At 36.9% G+C, this 14622-nt stretch overlaps 1 pseudogene; it reads left to right on the forward strand.

Moving 5' to 3' along the window:
• The first annotated feature begins 1803 nt into the window (after nt 1-1803).
• Nucleotides 1804-10610, forward strand: LOC109055163 (annotated as a pseudogene).
• The last annotated feature ends 4012 nt before the right edge of the window (nt 10611-14622 follow it).

Genomic DNA, 14622 nt, shown 5'->3' on the forward strand with positions numbered 1-14622 from the left:
ACTTCAACATCATTAGGCAGCTGGTCTTTGGAGGTAAAAACTTAGTTTTTTTTTCTTTTCTGTTTTTCAATTATCAGCCGTTCGGCATATTTTGTGTGGATTTTGAAGTCAATACAGTGTGGTTGCTTTTCTTGTCTTAACAGGTCAGAGAAACAAAATACGAATCCTTCAAGAAGACTTTCAAGCTTCAGACACAAAGAGTGGGTGAAACATTAAGGATGCTGAAAATCGAAAGGAAAAGATGAAAGGACCCTAATGGAGGAGTTTTCCATTTTCCTACCCAGATCTGGCCTGGACACACATCCATAAACTGAACAACCATAAAACCTTTTATTATCAGGATAATGTCTTCCCCTTAGATCCTTTATTATTGAAATATGACCGGACTTCTCTCTTTTGTCCCGTGATTAGCAGCAAGTATATGCATTTCTGATTTCTTTCTCACCTAGTTACATAAGCTTTTAAATTCATGCTTTTGTGCAGGTCCATTGTTAAGCCACCTTTGGTGATGTTGAAAGTTAGATGTGAACTTTATTGGCCAAATGGTTTGGAAAAAATCCACATTAGCCCTATCCAGTCTTATGTTCTTATCAAAACCATGCCCTTGTGTCCCTAAAACAGCCCCTCTGGGCGGCCCAGACTACTAATCTATTTCCGCAGAGGAGTGTAGTCAATGGCACACAAGACTCTAAGAATTAAGATGTAGGAAGCTTTTCTGGCCCCTCGGGGATGAGATTAGAGAGGAAGGAGGCTCAGAACAGGTTTGCGCTTGTCTCTGCTGTTCACACTTTCATCCCTAGTTTATTCTGGCTGTTAATGATCCAGCCACATATGCCAGCAATAATAATGTTTGTGATCCAACGTTTTTGTGAGTGGTTGTACTAACCATTGTCCTTTCCTCAGCTGACCAGAACATATGTTGCTCTGAGTGGACACAGAAAACTGTTGGGCACATTACGTTGACAGAAATGTCATTGAATTCACCTACAATTACTTTCCCATAGCATCAATTTTATAGCAATTCCCATGTTTTTATGTAAATTGTGATTGTTTGCCATGAGTTTGCTTCAATGTTCTTATGGTAGTTTTCCATTAGAGATAAAACTGTGGGGTTTATTTTTCAAGTGTTCAAGTGTTGACGCTGCATATGACACATTGGTCCATCATTTTTTCAGACGTAAAAATAGACTCCAGAGTGGGCTGCTAAATCAAGCAGGATGAATGAAAGGACTAAATTAAATGATTACAACAGCAACAACAGACATCAAGGGGGTTGGGCACTTTTTCACCGTAGTAACTGTTTCCCCTGACAACAGTGGAGAGTGACAATTATATTCAGGGTCCTTCAATACACCCAGGTTTCCCTTGCTCACTTGCTCTATTTGGCTCCATTGAGCACCTGGGTCGGGTTGGAACACTGCCTGCACGCGGGGAGAACTGGGAGCTGCTGACGCTGCACAGGCAAGAGTGCTATTTTCTGACTCAAACGTTCTCTCTACAATGCTACGAATAGAACATTTCATTATGTTCAGATTAAGTTACATGGTCAGAAATAAACACGGCCTGCAGTAAGGTTCTATCTTCAAGAAAGTTTCCAAGAAAGTCTCAGGTGATACTATGTCTGGTTGTTTAGGAGCAATCAAAGAAAATTGAGTTACGCACAGATGTGCTCTATAAAGTATGCTCTGTGGGTTTGTTTGTCTTTTGAAAACACTTAACTGACTTTTAAAGAGATTATTCATCCAAAAATGTAAATTATTTTCTCATTTGCTCACCTTCTTGTTGTTCCAAACCTGGATGACTTTCTTTCTTCTGTGGAACACAAAAAAAAAGATATTTTGAATAATTTTTCAACTGATTATCCATACATCGAAAGTCAGTGTTATCCTAAAACAACAATGGACACCAATGACTCATTGTATGAAAAAAAAAAAACTTTAAATTGCTTGACCCTTGTTTCAGCAAAGTGCTTTTAACCCTAGGTTATGAAACTCTGCTCTAGAGACTTGTTAGCACAATTTAAAGGGTTGTTTGTTTGGTTGACAGTACTAGACCACAAGATTAAAGACGCTAGATGTGAAAGTCTTTCTTTATGTATTTATTTGCAGAGGACATTTCATGGTGGGCCTTTCAAGAGCTGGACTTAGTGGATCTGCTCCTGGTTAGTGGTTTGAGGACAAGTGGCTCACATAGTTCATCCTGTCAGCATGGGGTCTGGCTCCTCCTCCTGTGCTCCTAAAACCATTTATTTGGATGTAGGTGGTAAAGTGCAGAAGGTGAGTGTCTCTTTTTAATGTATGTTTACCTGAATTCAAAGTCAGTTAGTGGTTAACATGAAATCATGAATTACTATTGGTGGTTGACCACACCAAGATGTATTTTTTTTTTTTTTTTTTTGAAGATCTAATATCTTGAAAGCAGGGTGTCTGATGACCGATGTAATGCAGACATCTTAATGAGTGAGTGAATTAAAGCACACAGAATTGCTTAAATTAGGCCTAAATGAATGCATTTTAAAGAAAAATACTGAAACACAATTATTATCCATTGACAAACAAAATATGGGCCTGGTTGATATATCAGTTTATTACAAATATCCAAGACCTGAAATGCTGAATCAAAGTCAATAAACAAGATATTAAGCAGTTTCTCATAGCACTAGTAAGTCTGTCAAGAGGAGTGCTGGGAGATCAGCGTGGGGAGTTTCATGAATTTGTACAGTATGAAAAGCTTATATGGCAGAATATGCACGTGTCAGATTCAGCAATTCATCTCGAAGCGTACACAACTTCCTAAGAGCTGAGAGGCAAAGTGTACATTGAGAGCATTAAGAGTGGCATATGTTTACTGTAGTACAGGATCTATTGGCAATCTGAGCCTGTATACCACAGCTGCCTCTTTCACCTTTGTTATTCTCTATTTTAATGGTTTTAATTAATAAACTAATTCAATTGAATAATTAAATTTATTTGAACATAACATTTACAACAAACCTTTTAATTACTGTATGTGTGTGTGTGTGTGTGTGTGTGTGTGTGTGTGTGTGTGTGTGTGTGTGTGTGTGTGTGTGTGTGTGTGTGTGTGTATACAGTACCCTTCAAAAGTTTGTGGTGGGTAAGATTTTTTTGGAAAAAGTCTCAAGGCTGCATTTGTTTGAAAAAAAATAAGGTTGTGAAATAGTATCACAATTTATGATAACTGTATTCTGTTTAGTATATTTCAATTATTTATTTCTGATGGCAAAACTGAAATCTCAGAAGCTATTAATCCAGTCTTCAGTGTCACAGTAAAACAGTGTCAAAATAAAACAGACAAATGAGATGACACTGTGAATATGTGGATAGCAAAGCTGAAGTATTTGATGTTTGAACTTGAGGCTCTGACTTGCGATTGCAATGTGAGTAAAGTGTGTGAGACATCTGTTTTAAAGCTCTAGAGGAGACAGACTACTAAATTCTTCTTGGCATGAAAAGAATCAGAGAAGCCTAAGTTTCCATTTTAATCTAATTTCTGCTTAGAAACAATTGAGATGTTAAAGGGATTTTTCTGCTGGGATCAAAATCATTTATTTATCACTGTTATTTTTCAGTGCTTTAAAATCCCCCAACATTTTCAATGATATTTCAAGATAGTACTTGTATTTGAAGTTATGTGTTTGAGTTGCGTTGCAGTGTTATAGCACAGTAGCATGAGATTATCGTTTTCGCATTGATGTACAAGAATGACGACAAATACATACATAATACAGATAACACACTTATTTGTCCTGCTCAGGTGCTTTTCAGTCGTCATTGCAGCCCATGTGATATCAAGGAACTGCTCTGTTCCTCCTCCAACATCCCTAGGTCTGTATATCACTGATATCACCACTAATCAGTACCTCAATTCATTTTGCAAACCTGAAGTGGTTGAGAATGAAGTTCTCTGTAGTGTACAGTCATAACTAATCCATCAAATTTTGCTTTTTATATCTTCTGTCCATAGGAACACTGCCATATTGATGGTGGACCCTGAAGGTGCACTTGTGTCCATTGATCCCACGATGCCCACCAACACCCCCAAGTAAAACGCAGCCTGGGCCTTGTTGTTTGTATAAGCAATTATGTTAATTTTCAGTTTGATCTGTCAGTTAACGATCGAATTTTGTCCTTTTAGCTCCCTGTACAAAGTCATTCCTTTGTCTTTGTTAAACATTGTTTTGTATTTCAAGCCAAGAGTTGTTCTGCCGTGATTTATAGCCTGTGTATTTAAGTCCACAGAAAAGGAAGATATGTTTCAGAATGTGCTCTCACAGGTAGCAGAGCAGTTCAGCAGGTAATGGACGTGGTTGTTTTCTCATGGACTGAAGATGAATCTTTAATGGTTCTGTACTAAAACCAGGCAAATGTGTTTTTCCTTCACTCTAGAGCATTCAGGATCAATGAACTGAAAACAGAAGTGACCAACAGACTGGCTATGCTGGAGAAGAGAGTAGAACGTATGTACTATAATGACAATGTTTGACTGCGTTCTTGTTGTTACCTGGTTTTATTGTTGCTCAGACTTAGAGAAGTACACTACAAGACTCACAAGAATCTAAACAGACTTTAAAACACTAAGAATCATTCACTTGCTGACTTTGTAAATGGTTGCAGAGGAAAAACTGGCCATCATACTCTAAATCGAGTGAGCATCACATTATCATACTGCACTTTTAAGTCATTCTGAACACAACAAACTCGCGCAGAAACATGCACAGCGTTGCTAGGAGATGCATGGCCAAGGAAAACAATACGTGTTCTAAAATCTGCCCAAAACATCAAACATGTTTGATAACCTCCGACTGGATGGAATCATAGTCTGAAGCTAAGAAAAAAACATAGTCTGTGCCCATCATACACTATATAATTTTCTGTCATATCTGTCAACTTTGACTGCCTAACATCTGTAGACCGGCTCTAGCTTTTGGCAAACAGCTCATACAGACTGTAAATCAGAGCAAACATCTAAGCAGAATTTGTGTAGTGTATTCTGGCCTTTATGGATTTAAACTAACCCAAGTATTTAACTTTGATATGGATAATAACTTGTTGAGGAAAGGTGTGATATTGATTTAAGCCTTCAAGCTTCAGGTGAAGATCCTCAGGAGAAACCTGCACCATATCTAGGGACCCAAATATTATAAAGACTAGGCTCTTTTGGCTCAGGCCACCCTAGCAACATCATAGTAACTTGATAAAGAATGTTCAGTAAACCATAGCAAGCACATAGCAACGTGATAAACACCTAGAACCTACCGCATAGCAATGCAATGAAAAACACTTATAACTCCTTAGCAAATACATAGCAACATGTTAAAAACACCTAGACACATCACAGTATCTGCCGCATAGTACTACAGTAAAAACTACTCCAAACACCTTAGAAACTGCATAGTAAAAGGACAAACACCCAGAGCACCCTAGCAACAGCACAGACATGTGATGACCACTCTTCTTACTATGATGACGTTCTATGCAGTGGAGGGGTTAAAGGTTGTGGAGATCGAAAAGTGTAAAAATGATTTGAAGAAGCTGAGAGATGAGATGATGTCCAGGGCAGAAGGAAGGTAAGTGAAAGAAAATATCTTGCAGAGAAGTCAACGCAAGCGTTACGATCTATCTGTTTATCCATCTAGAGCGGCTCTTTTTCAAACAAGAAACACAAATGTATCTAAATGACTAATCAACCACTCTCCTTTTAGAGTGAATTGTCCATGCAAATACAATTTCTCAGACGATGGAAAGAAATTAACTCCTAGATGTGACGTCCCCAGCTACCCAAAGGTGCTTTAAAGTTATATGATATGCTTTGATTGAATTATGGGCCCTGGGGGAGAACATTTTGTCTCTATTTCGTATTAATCTCTGGTAATCTTGATTTCCTCAGTATACGCTTTCTCAGGAGACCATTGAAGCACTGAAGAAACCCACGTTTGATGTTTGCCACTGGGAGCACAATGAAGTGAGTCTGACTCAGTGGAATATACAATACATTAGAGATGAAATAATACACACATGTTTTTTTTTACTGTTTATCAGATGCTGAGCTGCCTGGAGTACATGTACCATGACTTAGGCCTTGTGAAGGAGTTTAACATGAATCCAATTACTCTCAAACGCTGGCTGGTAATAAAATGAATATAATTTTAAAAATGAAAGGGTGCAAGAAAGCTGATTTCCCCTCAGTTTTCCAGGTTAACAGCTTTGATGATTCTTTTTATATGTTCTCAGCTGGGCATTCAGGAAAATTACCGTAGCAACCCGTTCCATAATTTCCGCCATTGTTTCTGCGTGAGTCAGATGATGTATGGCATGATCCACCTCTGCAACCTCCAGGTGAGAACTTTTATGTACGTAGCAATTAGCACAGCAATTACTGTGGAACAGCTAAAGTTGAAACCTGTGTGTGTGTGTGTGTGTGTGTGTGTGTGTGTGTGTGTGTGTGTGTGTGTGTGTGTGTGTGTGTGTGTGTGTGTGTGTGTGTGTGTGTGTGTGTGTGTGTGTGGCCTACAGGAAAAGCTCACCTTGACAGATCTGGGCATTTTAATGACTGCTGCCGTGTGTCACGACTTAGACCACTCTGGATACAACAACACGTATGTTCTCATAAAAACTTACAGGTGTACCCAGATATTTGCCTACACATTCGTGATGACAATTTTACAGCCCTATGTCTGTGCCGTTTATCTTAGTAATGATTCTCATGACATGACAAGATAAAGTAATGCTGTCTATATGCAGGTACCAGATCAATGCTCGCACTGAGCTGGCAGTGCGCTACAATGACATCTCGCCCCTGGAGAATCACCACTGCACTGTGGCCTTCCAGATACTCTCACTGAGTGTAATAAATTTGCAAACGTGGAGCCAGAGGCCTTTAAACAGATCCGACAGGTATAGCACAAAATATCAACTCCCATTTAAGCAATCTAGGGGGCCGTTCACACAGAATGTGTTTTTGCATTATAGTTCTGATACACAGGGTAGTGGAATAAAAAAAAAAAAAAACAACCGCGCCACCATAAGATTAGGGCTGCCATAATTTAAGATTTTTATCATGTGATTATTGCTTCCAAATTAATTTGCGATAACCATATTATTGCATATAACCGTATTATTAGAGTAAAAAAAAATGCTATCATGTCAAATTCAACTTTAACTACTAGTGTATGGAGGCAGAGAGAGTTTACCATAACTTTGCATAAGCATACAAAAACAACTTCCTGTTTATCTGTGCTTCCTGCAGACTAATGCCTCATCTTTTTTTTTTACAGAATCCAAAAAAACTCTCATATGGTAACTTTTTTTTTTAGGTGTGAAGAGAGGGTGTCTCGATTTCATATTTCATATTCTCCAAAAACATGCTGTATGAACTCCCTAAAAGGTTTTTTTTTTTTTTTTTTTGTTTTTTTTTTGCAGAAAATGTTCTTATAATTTGAAAATATGGTTTATTATATGACAATGTATTGGCAGGCTATCATAACACTGATTTTGGCCACGGACATGGCCCGGCATGGCGAGATTCTGGACTCGTTCAAGCACAAAGTGGACAATTTTGACTTTACCAATGAGGAGCATGTGACTTGTGTATGTATCATACACCCTTTCTGTCAAAATCATGTCTTAAATTAGCTAAAGATGCCAGTATATGGCATGAATTTGACAGGTAAAGATTTGCTGACAGTGTGACAAGTAAAGATTTGTCGTCATCTTATGTGTTCAGCTGAAGATGGTTCTTATCAAATGCTGTGACATTTCCAATGAAGTTTGGCCTACAGAAGTGGCAGAGCCGTGGGTGGATTGTCTGCTGGAGAAATATTTCATGCAGGTTTGCTGATTCTACATCTTGTGTTGTAATTGCTCTACAGTGACAGGTGGGTTTGTTTATCCTGTCTTGTCTTTGTTAAGAGTGATAAAGAGGAATCTGAGGGGCTTCCTGTGGCACCCTTTATGGACAGAGACAAAGTCACCAAGCCCACAGCCCAGATTGGCTTCATTAAATTTGTCCTCATCCCCATGTTTGAAACTGTCATGAAGGTAGGTGAAATAGTCAAATAGTAAAGTAATAGCTCACCCAAAAATGTCAATTCTGTCATCGTTTACTCATTCTCATGATGTTTCAAATCATGTCATGTTTTTCCTCTCAGCTCTTCCCTCAGATTGAAGAGATTATGGTGCAGCCTCTAAGAGACTCACGGGACCACTATGAGGAGCTGAAGCAAATAGATGATGCCATGACTGAGGTAAACACTTCTCAGCTCATAGTCATAGCTTTCTGAAAGATATAATATAATATAATATAATATAATATAATATAATATAATATAATATATACACACAGTGTGTTTGTGAATACAGTATATACAGTGTATATGTGTGTATGTGTATATATATATATTATATGTATATAATACACTATGGCTGAATTTATTTGACGAAAAATACAGTAAATCGATGTTGCTGTGACCAAGGTAAACACTCCTCAGTAATATTTTGATATTTTGAAAGATTATTTTTAAATAATATTTTTTTTTCTATTAAAATATACAACTCAAATGTATTTATGTGATGTCAAAGCTATTTGTCAAAGCTTCAAAGAACGTCATTTATTTGAAATATAAATCTTTATAAATGTCACTTTTAATTGTGTCCTTGGGAGAAAATAAAAAGTTATAAAAAATACAAATAAATGAAAAATATACATATTAATTTCTTTAAAAATAGACATACTGTACATATCATTGAGCCTCATTATAAAGCCCTATCTTGCTAACATAAAGGTATGTTTTTTGTTCGATGAGGCACAGAAGAAAAAAACTGAAAATATTTCATTAGGAGGGAAGAAGAAATAAGCACTGCTGTGTGCGTAATGATAATGTGTAAGTATACTTGATACATTATACACTGAGTGCAGTGTTTTGTTCTTTCCATATTCCAGAAAGCCATTCTTTTTACTCTTATGTGCTTTATGTTTTCTTTTTCCTTTACTTGCATCTTGAATGCTTTTTTTTTATTGTGAAGCATTATTGGAAGAGTGATCAAATGGCTTATGTGTTTTGATGTGTAATTTTAGGAGTCAGATTTTTGACCCATCTGCACTGTGTGGACAGAGTTGTGGCGCGAGGATCTGTGAGACGCTGGGCTGGTGTTGAAGACGATTGGTTTGAATCCACTGACTCTAAAGGGTCACCTGATTGACTCATGAAATCACGAGTCATTTCCTTTTGTCAACAGACTGCTGGGCCGGTCTGATTATTTGGTTTTGTCATCAATCAGTTATAAAGCCTTTTTGGCTGATATGGGCATATACATTTGTCACTGTGGTTTTAATCTTGTTTGGATGGGGTTTTATTCTGTTTTATAGTGTTCAATGGAAAAAATGCATTTCTATTGCATGTACGTATATGTTGTAAGTTTTGTGGTCCCAAAGCAATTAAGATACCAAATTACATCATGACGTATTTCCGTAACTAGTTCCTTTTAAAAATGTGTTTTGATGATCATAAAAGGTCAGCACAATATGATATGGTTTCTTTTGTCAACCATTTCTCTCCTGACTTCACATTTTAGGCGGTTTTGTGGTGAGCACAATACTGTAAATCAGAATATCAGCTTTTAAGGAACCCGAGAACTCCCTTTGCAGTAGTTTGATTCAGTTTCCAGCTAGATGTTGTTTCCCATTATTTATTTGGTTATTGAGGTTTTAAATCAAAGCATTTGCACTAGAACATCCACATAGATACTAATTTACACACCTTCATGACTTTTTTTCTACAGAGCACAAAAGAAAAGTGTACTTTTTGTTGTTGTTGTTGTTCTTCTTCTATTTGAGAAGTCATAATATTCACAACTTATCAGAAGTCATAACTGCTAAAGATATTCAATATTTCTACCCTGTAGCTCCATGTTCTCACCATTTTTTTCTTGTTCTCTGTATCCTATTTGCTCTGATTTACTTCTAATACTTCCTCAAAATAAGACAATAAGTTCTGTGGGAGTTCTGCCTCCTGGCTTTTCTTTTCTCCTTTTATCAACGTGGTAATAAAAGCTCTCGCCAGGAGGACACATGTGTTCGCTATTATGACAAGGTTATGCCTGTACTCATCATTTCATTCATATGTTTCACTGTCAGCGTTTGACATCTTCGCCTTAAGAGCAGCACATTTTGATGGATGGAGATCACAGCACATTTTTGCTTCGCTAAGGGCTGCGTAACTTGTTGAAACAAGACTGGGGTGCAAAGTTTCTCATGGCAAGCTATCAATTAAAGAAGATTTTAAAAGATGAGTGGAAAGTGATTTATTAATAGACTTATTTTTTAGTCACGTGATCCAAAATGTAGGTCTAAAGCACATGCACAAATTACACAGCGCTGTTTGTCTGTCATTGTTCCTGGTGCACAAACTGTAACATGTACGTCTCAACCTGTATTTTGGAGGCACACTTTTTCCATCCTGACTGGTTCTGTTTGTGCCTTTGGCTTGTTTTCATGATAAATGGCATCATTTTATAGACATTTCTTCGTCTTGTTGCCTCTATTAGATGATAAGCCTTAATTTAAGCTTTCAATTACCCATCTGCTGGCATGTCTTGCTTTGTCTCCACTCGACTATGACATATTGAGTTCACAGATTATCAAAGGCTGTTTCATCACCCACTTCAGAGAAATGAAAACATTTATTTGAATGAAAACAAGGCTCCTTCTAATTCCAATGCATTCAGGCCCACCTTTGCTCTTAGCTATATGCAAGATGCGTTTACACTTTGATTGCATAGAAGCATCGTCCTTTACATCTCTGACATGTTCCAAACATTACTTTTATCCTTCCCATACTAATTAGGAATCAACAAAACAGGGTTTAAAAGTTGTTTTGTACCCAGAAGGCACAGACTGACCCATTAAGAGGTGTTTTGTGTGTGCTGGCACCTTCAGGTTTTGTCGCCTGTGCTCCAATGCCTGTTCACAGGGTGGCAATATTTCTCTAAAGAGCTCTTTTGTGCTCTCCACTCAGACCACTGAAAGAAGAGCAATTATATGACAAAAGAAAAATTCTCAAGAGTGGAAACTAAAAACTGTAAGGAAAGTCACACCCAGATATATAAAAGCCTGGCTTTTGGTCATATAACAAACTTATTGTATTGTATAACTCTGTGCATTTCCTGCATTTAATATATTTTTGACAGATACATTTAAACTTTTTACTATCTTTTTATATTTATTGTGTTTTGTTAAATGGAAATAAACTATTTAATAAAATATGAAAATATAAAATATTCCAAATATAAAATCCTGCACCATTTCTAAGTCACTAATCAAATATGCAGTTTTGTAGATTCAGTTTTTTAAAAACACATTAAGTTAGAAGTATGTGGGTTCAGTATGATTTCTTAAACACTTTTTACTTTTAAATTCAAAAGTAACAGTAAAGACATTTCTAATGTTATTTAATTTATAATGTTCTTTTAAACTTTTCCACAATAATATTAAGCAGCACATCTGTTTTCAACACTGATAATGATAATGAAATGATTTCTTGAGCACTAAATCAGCATATTATGATCATGTGACACTAAAGACTGGAGGAATGATGCTGAAAATTCAGCTTTGCCATCAGGAATAAATTATATTTTAAAATATATTTAAATAAAAAGCTGTTTATTTAAATTGTAATAATATTTAATATTCCCGTGTTTTCAAATACATGCAACCTTGGTGAGCATAATAGACTTTTCTGACCCCAAACTTTGAAATGATAGTGTACAATATTTAAACTATTCTGGTAGTTACGGAGAGTAAGTGTGGTATCTGGTGCTCATTACTTTTGGTTTTCACAAGCACTGTCCAGAGTGAGTCTCTCTGGAAAGCAGTGCACATTATCTGTGTAAAGAACGGGTCGCTAATGTGACTCTGCTAAAATTCTCTCTCTGCCACTTATCACCATTTATCTGTCCAGCGTCTCATTTGAAGCCGTGCCTCTCAGTGAAAGGGTGTTTGAGATAAGTCCCCTGGAACGCTTTTCCAAAACAGATTAAATCTGCTTTGTGTCTGCGGTCGATGTGGTGTAAACAGTAAAGGCAAATTAAAAGTGATTTGGATTCTCTTTAAAGGACTGCTCTGTTTTGCTTTCCTTTGTTGTCATTTGTTTCCAAATCCGTCTTGCTAATTAGGGGCTTTTGCACCAACGAATCCCGTGTGATGTTTTATGATTTTCAGGGTAGTGTGGCAACAGCTGTGTCATATTTTAAAAAGCTCGACTGGGTGTTTACTGTGAAGTGACTTTCAAAGTTTATTTGTCAAATAATCAAAAAAAAATAAGAAAAAATAAAAGCAAAAATAAAAAGACATTACCTCCATTTGTAAATGACCCACCAATGAAATATAAGGGGAAAATATACGCTCATATGAAGCATAAATCATGTTAACTCAGAGTGAGTAATGGACAACACTGGAGATTTAATGACATTCCTCATCCAGACTTTATTAAACTTCAAAGCTGCAGAAGTCTCCCCTCGTACTGTATTTCCTCTTCAGATATTGTCTTTGTCTAAACACATATAGGTCTCCTCCGGTCTGTGTCTCCTTTCTGTGTTTTCTTAAAGGGGGGCCAGAGTTAAGGGTCAGTGTTCAGGCTGTCAGGGGCCTCTCCTTTAGGGGGGACGTCTAGATTTCAGTTCCCCACAGACCCATGAATCATCTTCCTCACCAATGAAATATAAGGGGAAAATATACGCTCATATTGTTTTAGATAATTATACATAAACATGCATTTACAGACCCACCAATGAAATATAAGGGGAAAATATACGCTCATATTGTTTTAGTTAATGATGCATTGACATGGGGTTTGCGGTTCAGCAAGTGAGTCAAATGATAATTCATTACTCACACTGATTCGGTGAGTTCATTCAGTGAAAAGTTTGTCAGAAGGATTCAGATCTTAAACCTTTAACTGTTAGTTTGCTAGTGTTTTTGAAGCATTCATTAAAAGAACTGCTTTATAAAAGTCTTTTGTTCCTGAATCTGGTGGGACTTCCTTATTTCAATGAAAATCACCAAAAACCTGATAATGATTCATTAAATTAACCGACTCAGAAGAGTTCATGGATTGAGACCCACTTATTTCCATAAGACCCACTCAAAATGTTAATGAAATATGGTTTATGTTAACATTTTTTTTTTTTTTTTTTTTTCTTGAAGTAATGAAGCAATGACAGGTACTTGCAGTTCAGTGAGTCATATGTTGATTTATTAGCTGCTCTGATAGAGTTCATTCAGTGAAGGATTTGTGATGGAGATTTGATTCTTAGACTAATTCATACCTCTAAATCTTGAGTTTATGAGTCTGTTGAATCATTAAAACACTTAATAATTAGTTTGGGACCAACTTGTTCCCATGTGACAGATAAGAAAATGCATAAAAAATAGGGGGAAATGCCTTTATTCTTTCATTAACACAAGTAATGACATGGAACTTTATTCAGTAAGTGAGTCACATGTTGATCCAGCTGCTCTGGCGGATTCAGTTAGTTTGTTTACTGAATGATTCATGTTGAAGATTTCAGCACACTGATTCAAACAGGTAACTCTTGTGTTTGCGAGTCTTTTGAATCATTTAAAAACCTGCTCGCTTGTTTGTGAATCTGGTGGGACCATTTTGTTCCTATGTGACAGACTACAACATTAACGAAATATGGGGGGGAAACGTATTTTATTCTCTTTACATCAAAACTTTTTACATTTTTCTTAAAGTGAGTCATACGATGATTCAGTGAGTTTGTGGTGAATTCATGGAAGGATTCAGTGGACTGATTCCTGAGTTTCTGAGTCTTTTGTATCCATAAATATAAAAACCTGCTCATTTGTTCATGAATTAGTGGCAACTCGGTTCATGAAACTTGTTCCCATGCTACTACACAGTTTGAAAACTGTTAATAATTATCAGGAGTTGTTATCTATAAATCTATTAAAAGGCACAATTGTCCAGTCCCTCTCAGACAATAAAAAGGCAAATTAAGAATGCTCTTCCTGTGAGGTTTGCGTGGCTTCAGGGGCATTCCTTAGATAAAGTCAAACCGCAATCTCCTCGACAGACAGCTTTAACAGGACACCTCACACTTTCCAGACAGTGAACACCTGCAGTGCTCATCAGGTCATTTGCAGTATAAATAGTTCAAGTGTAAAGGATACTGAAAAAACCAACTGTCCGTTTGTGAGCCAGACTCTGGATATCTGGGACATCTCACAAGATTTATCAACAACCCGACAGTTAAGACCAGACAATGTGGGGATAAATATTTTCTTTTTAAAAAAAGAGAAAAAACAACATGCCTCAGAGGAGATGGAACAGACAAGTTTCCTTGAAAAGTCTGGAAGCCTCCTCTCAGGATGGACCCAGAAAACCTCAATCTGCATGAGATCATACTGCTTATAACATCACAAATACACTCTGTGTCCATAATTTATGTCTGGAGAATCTTGAACAGCGGTCGAACATGCCTCAACCATGATTTAGTACAGCAAAGTTTATATTTTGGCAAAAATATACTTGGAGAATTGCCTTATCTCAGCCATTTGACTACTACATTTTTTTTCTTCACCCCT

This window comes from Cyprinus carpio, chromosome A15, assembly GCF_018340385.1.
Source record: "Cyprinus carpio isolate SPL01 chromosome A15, ASM1834038v1, whole genome shotgun sequence".
NCBI classification, from domain to species: Eukaryota; Metazoa; Chordata; class Actinopteri; order Cypriniformes; family Cyprinidae; genus Cyprinus; species Cyprinus carpio.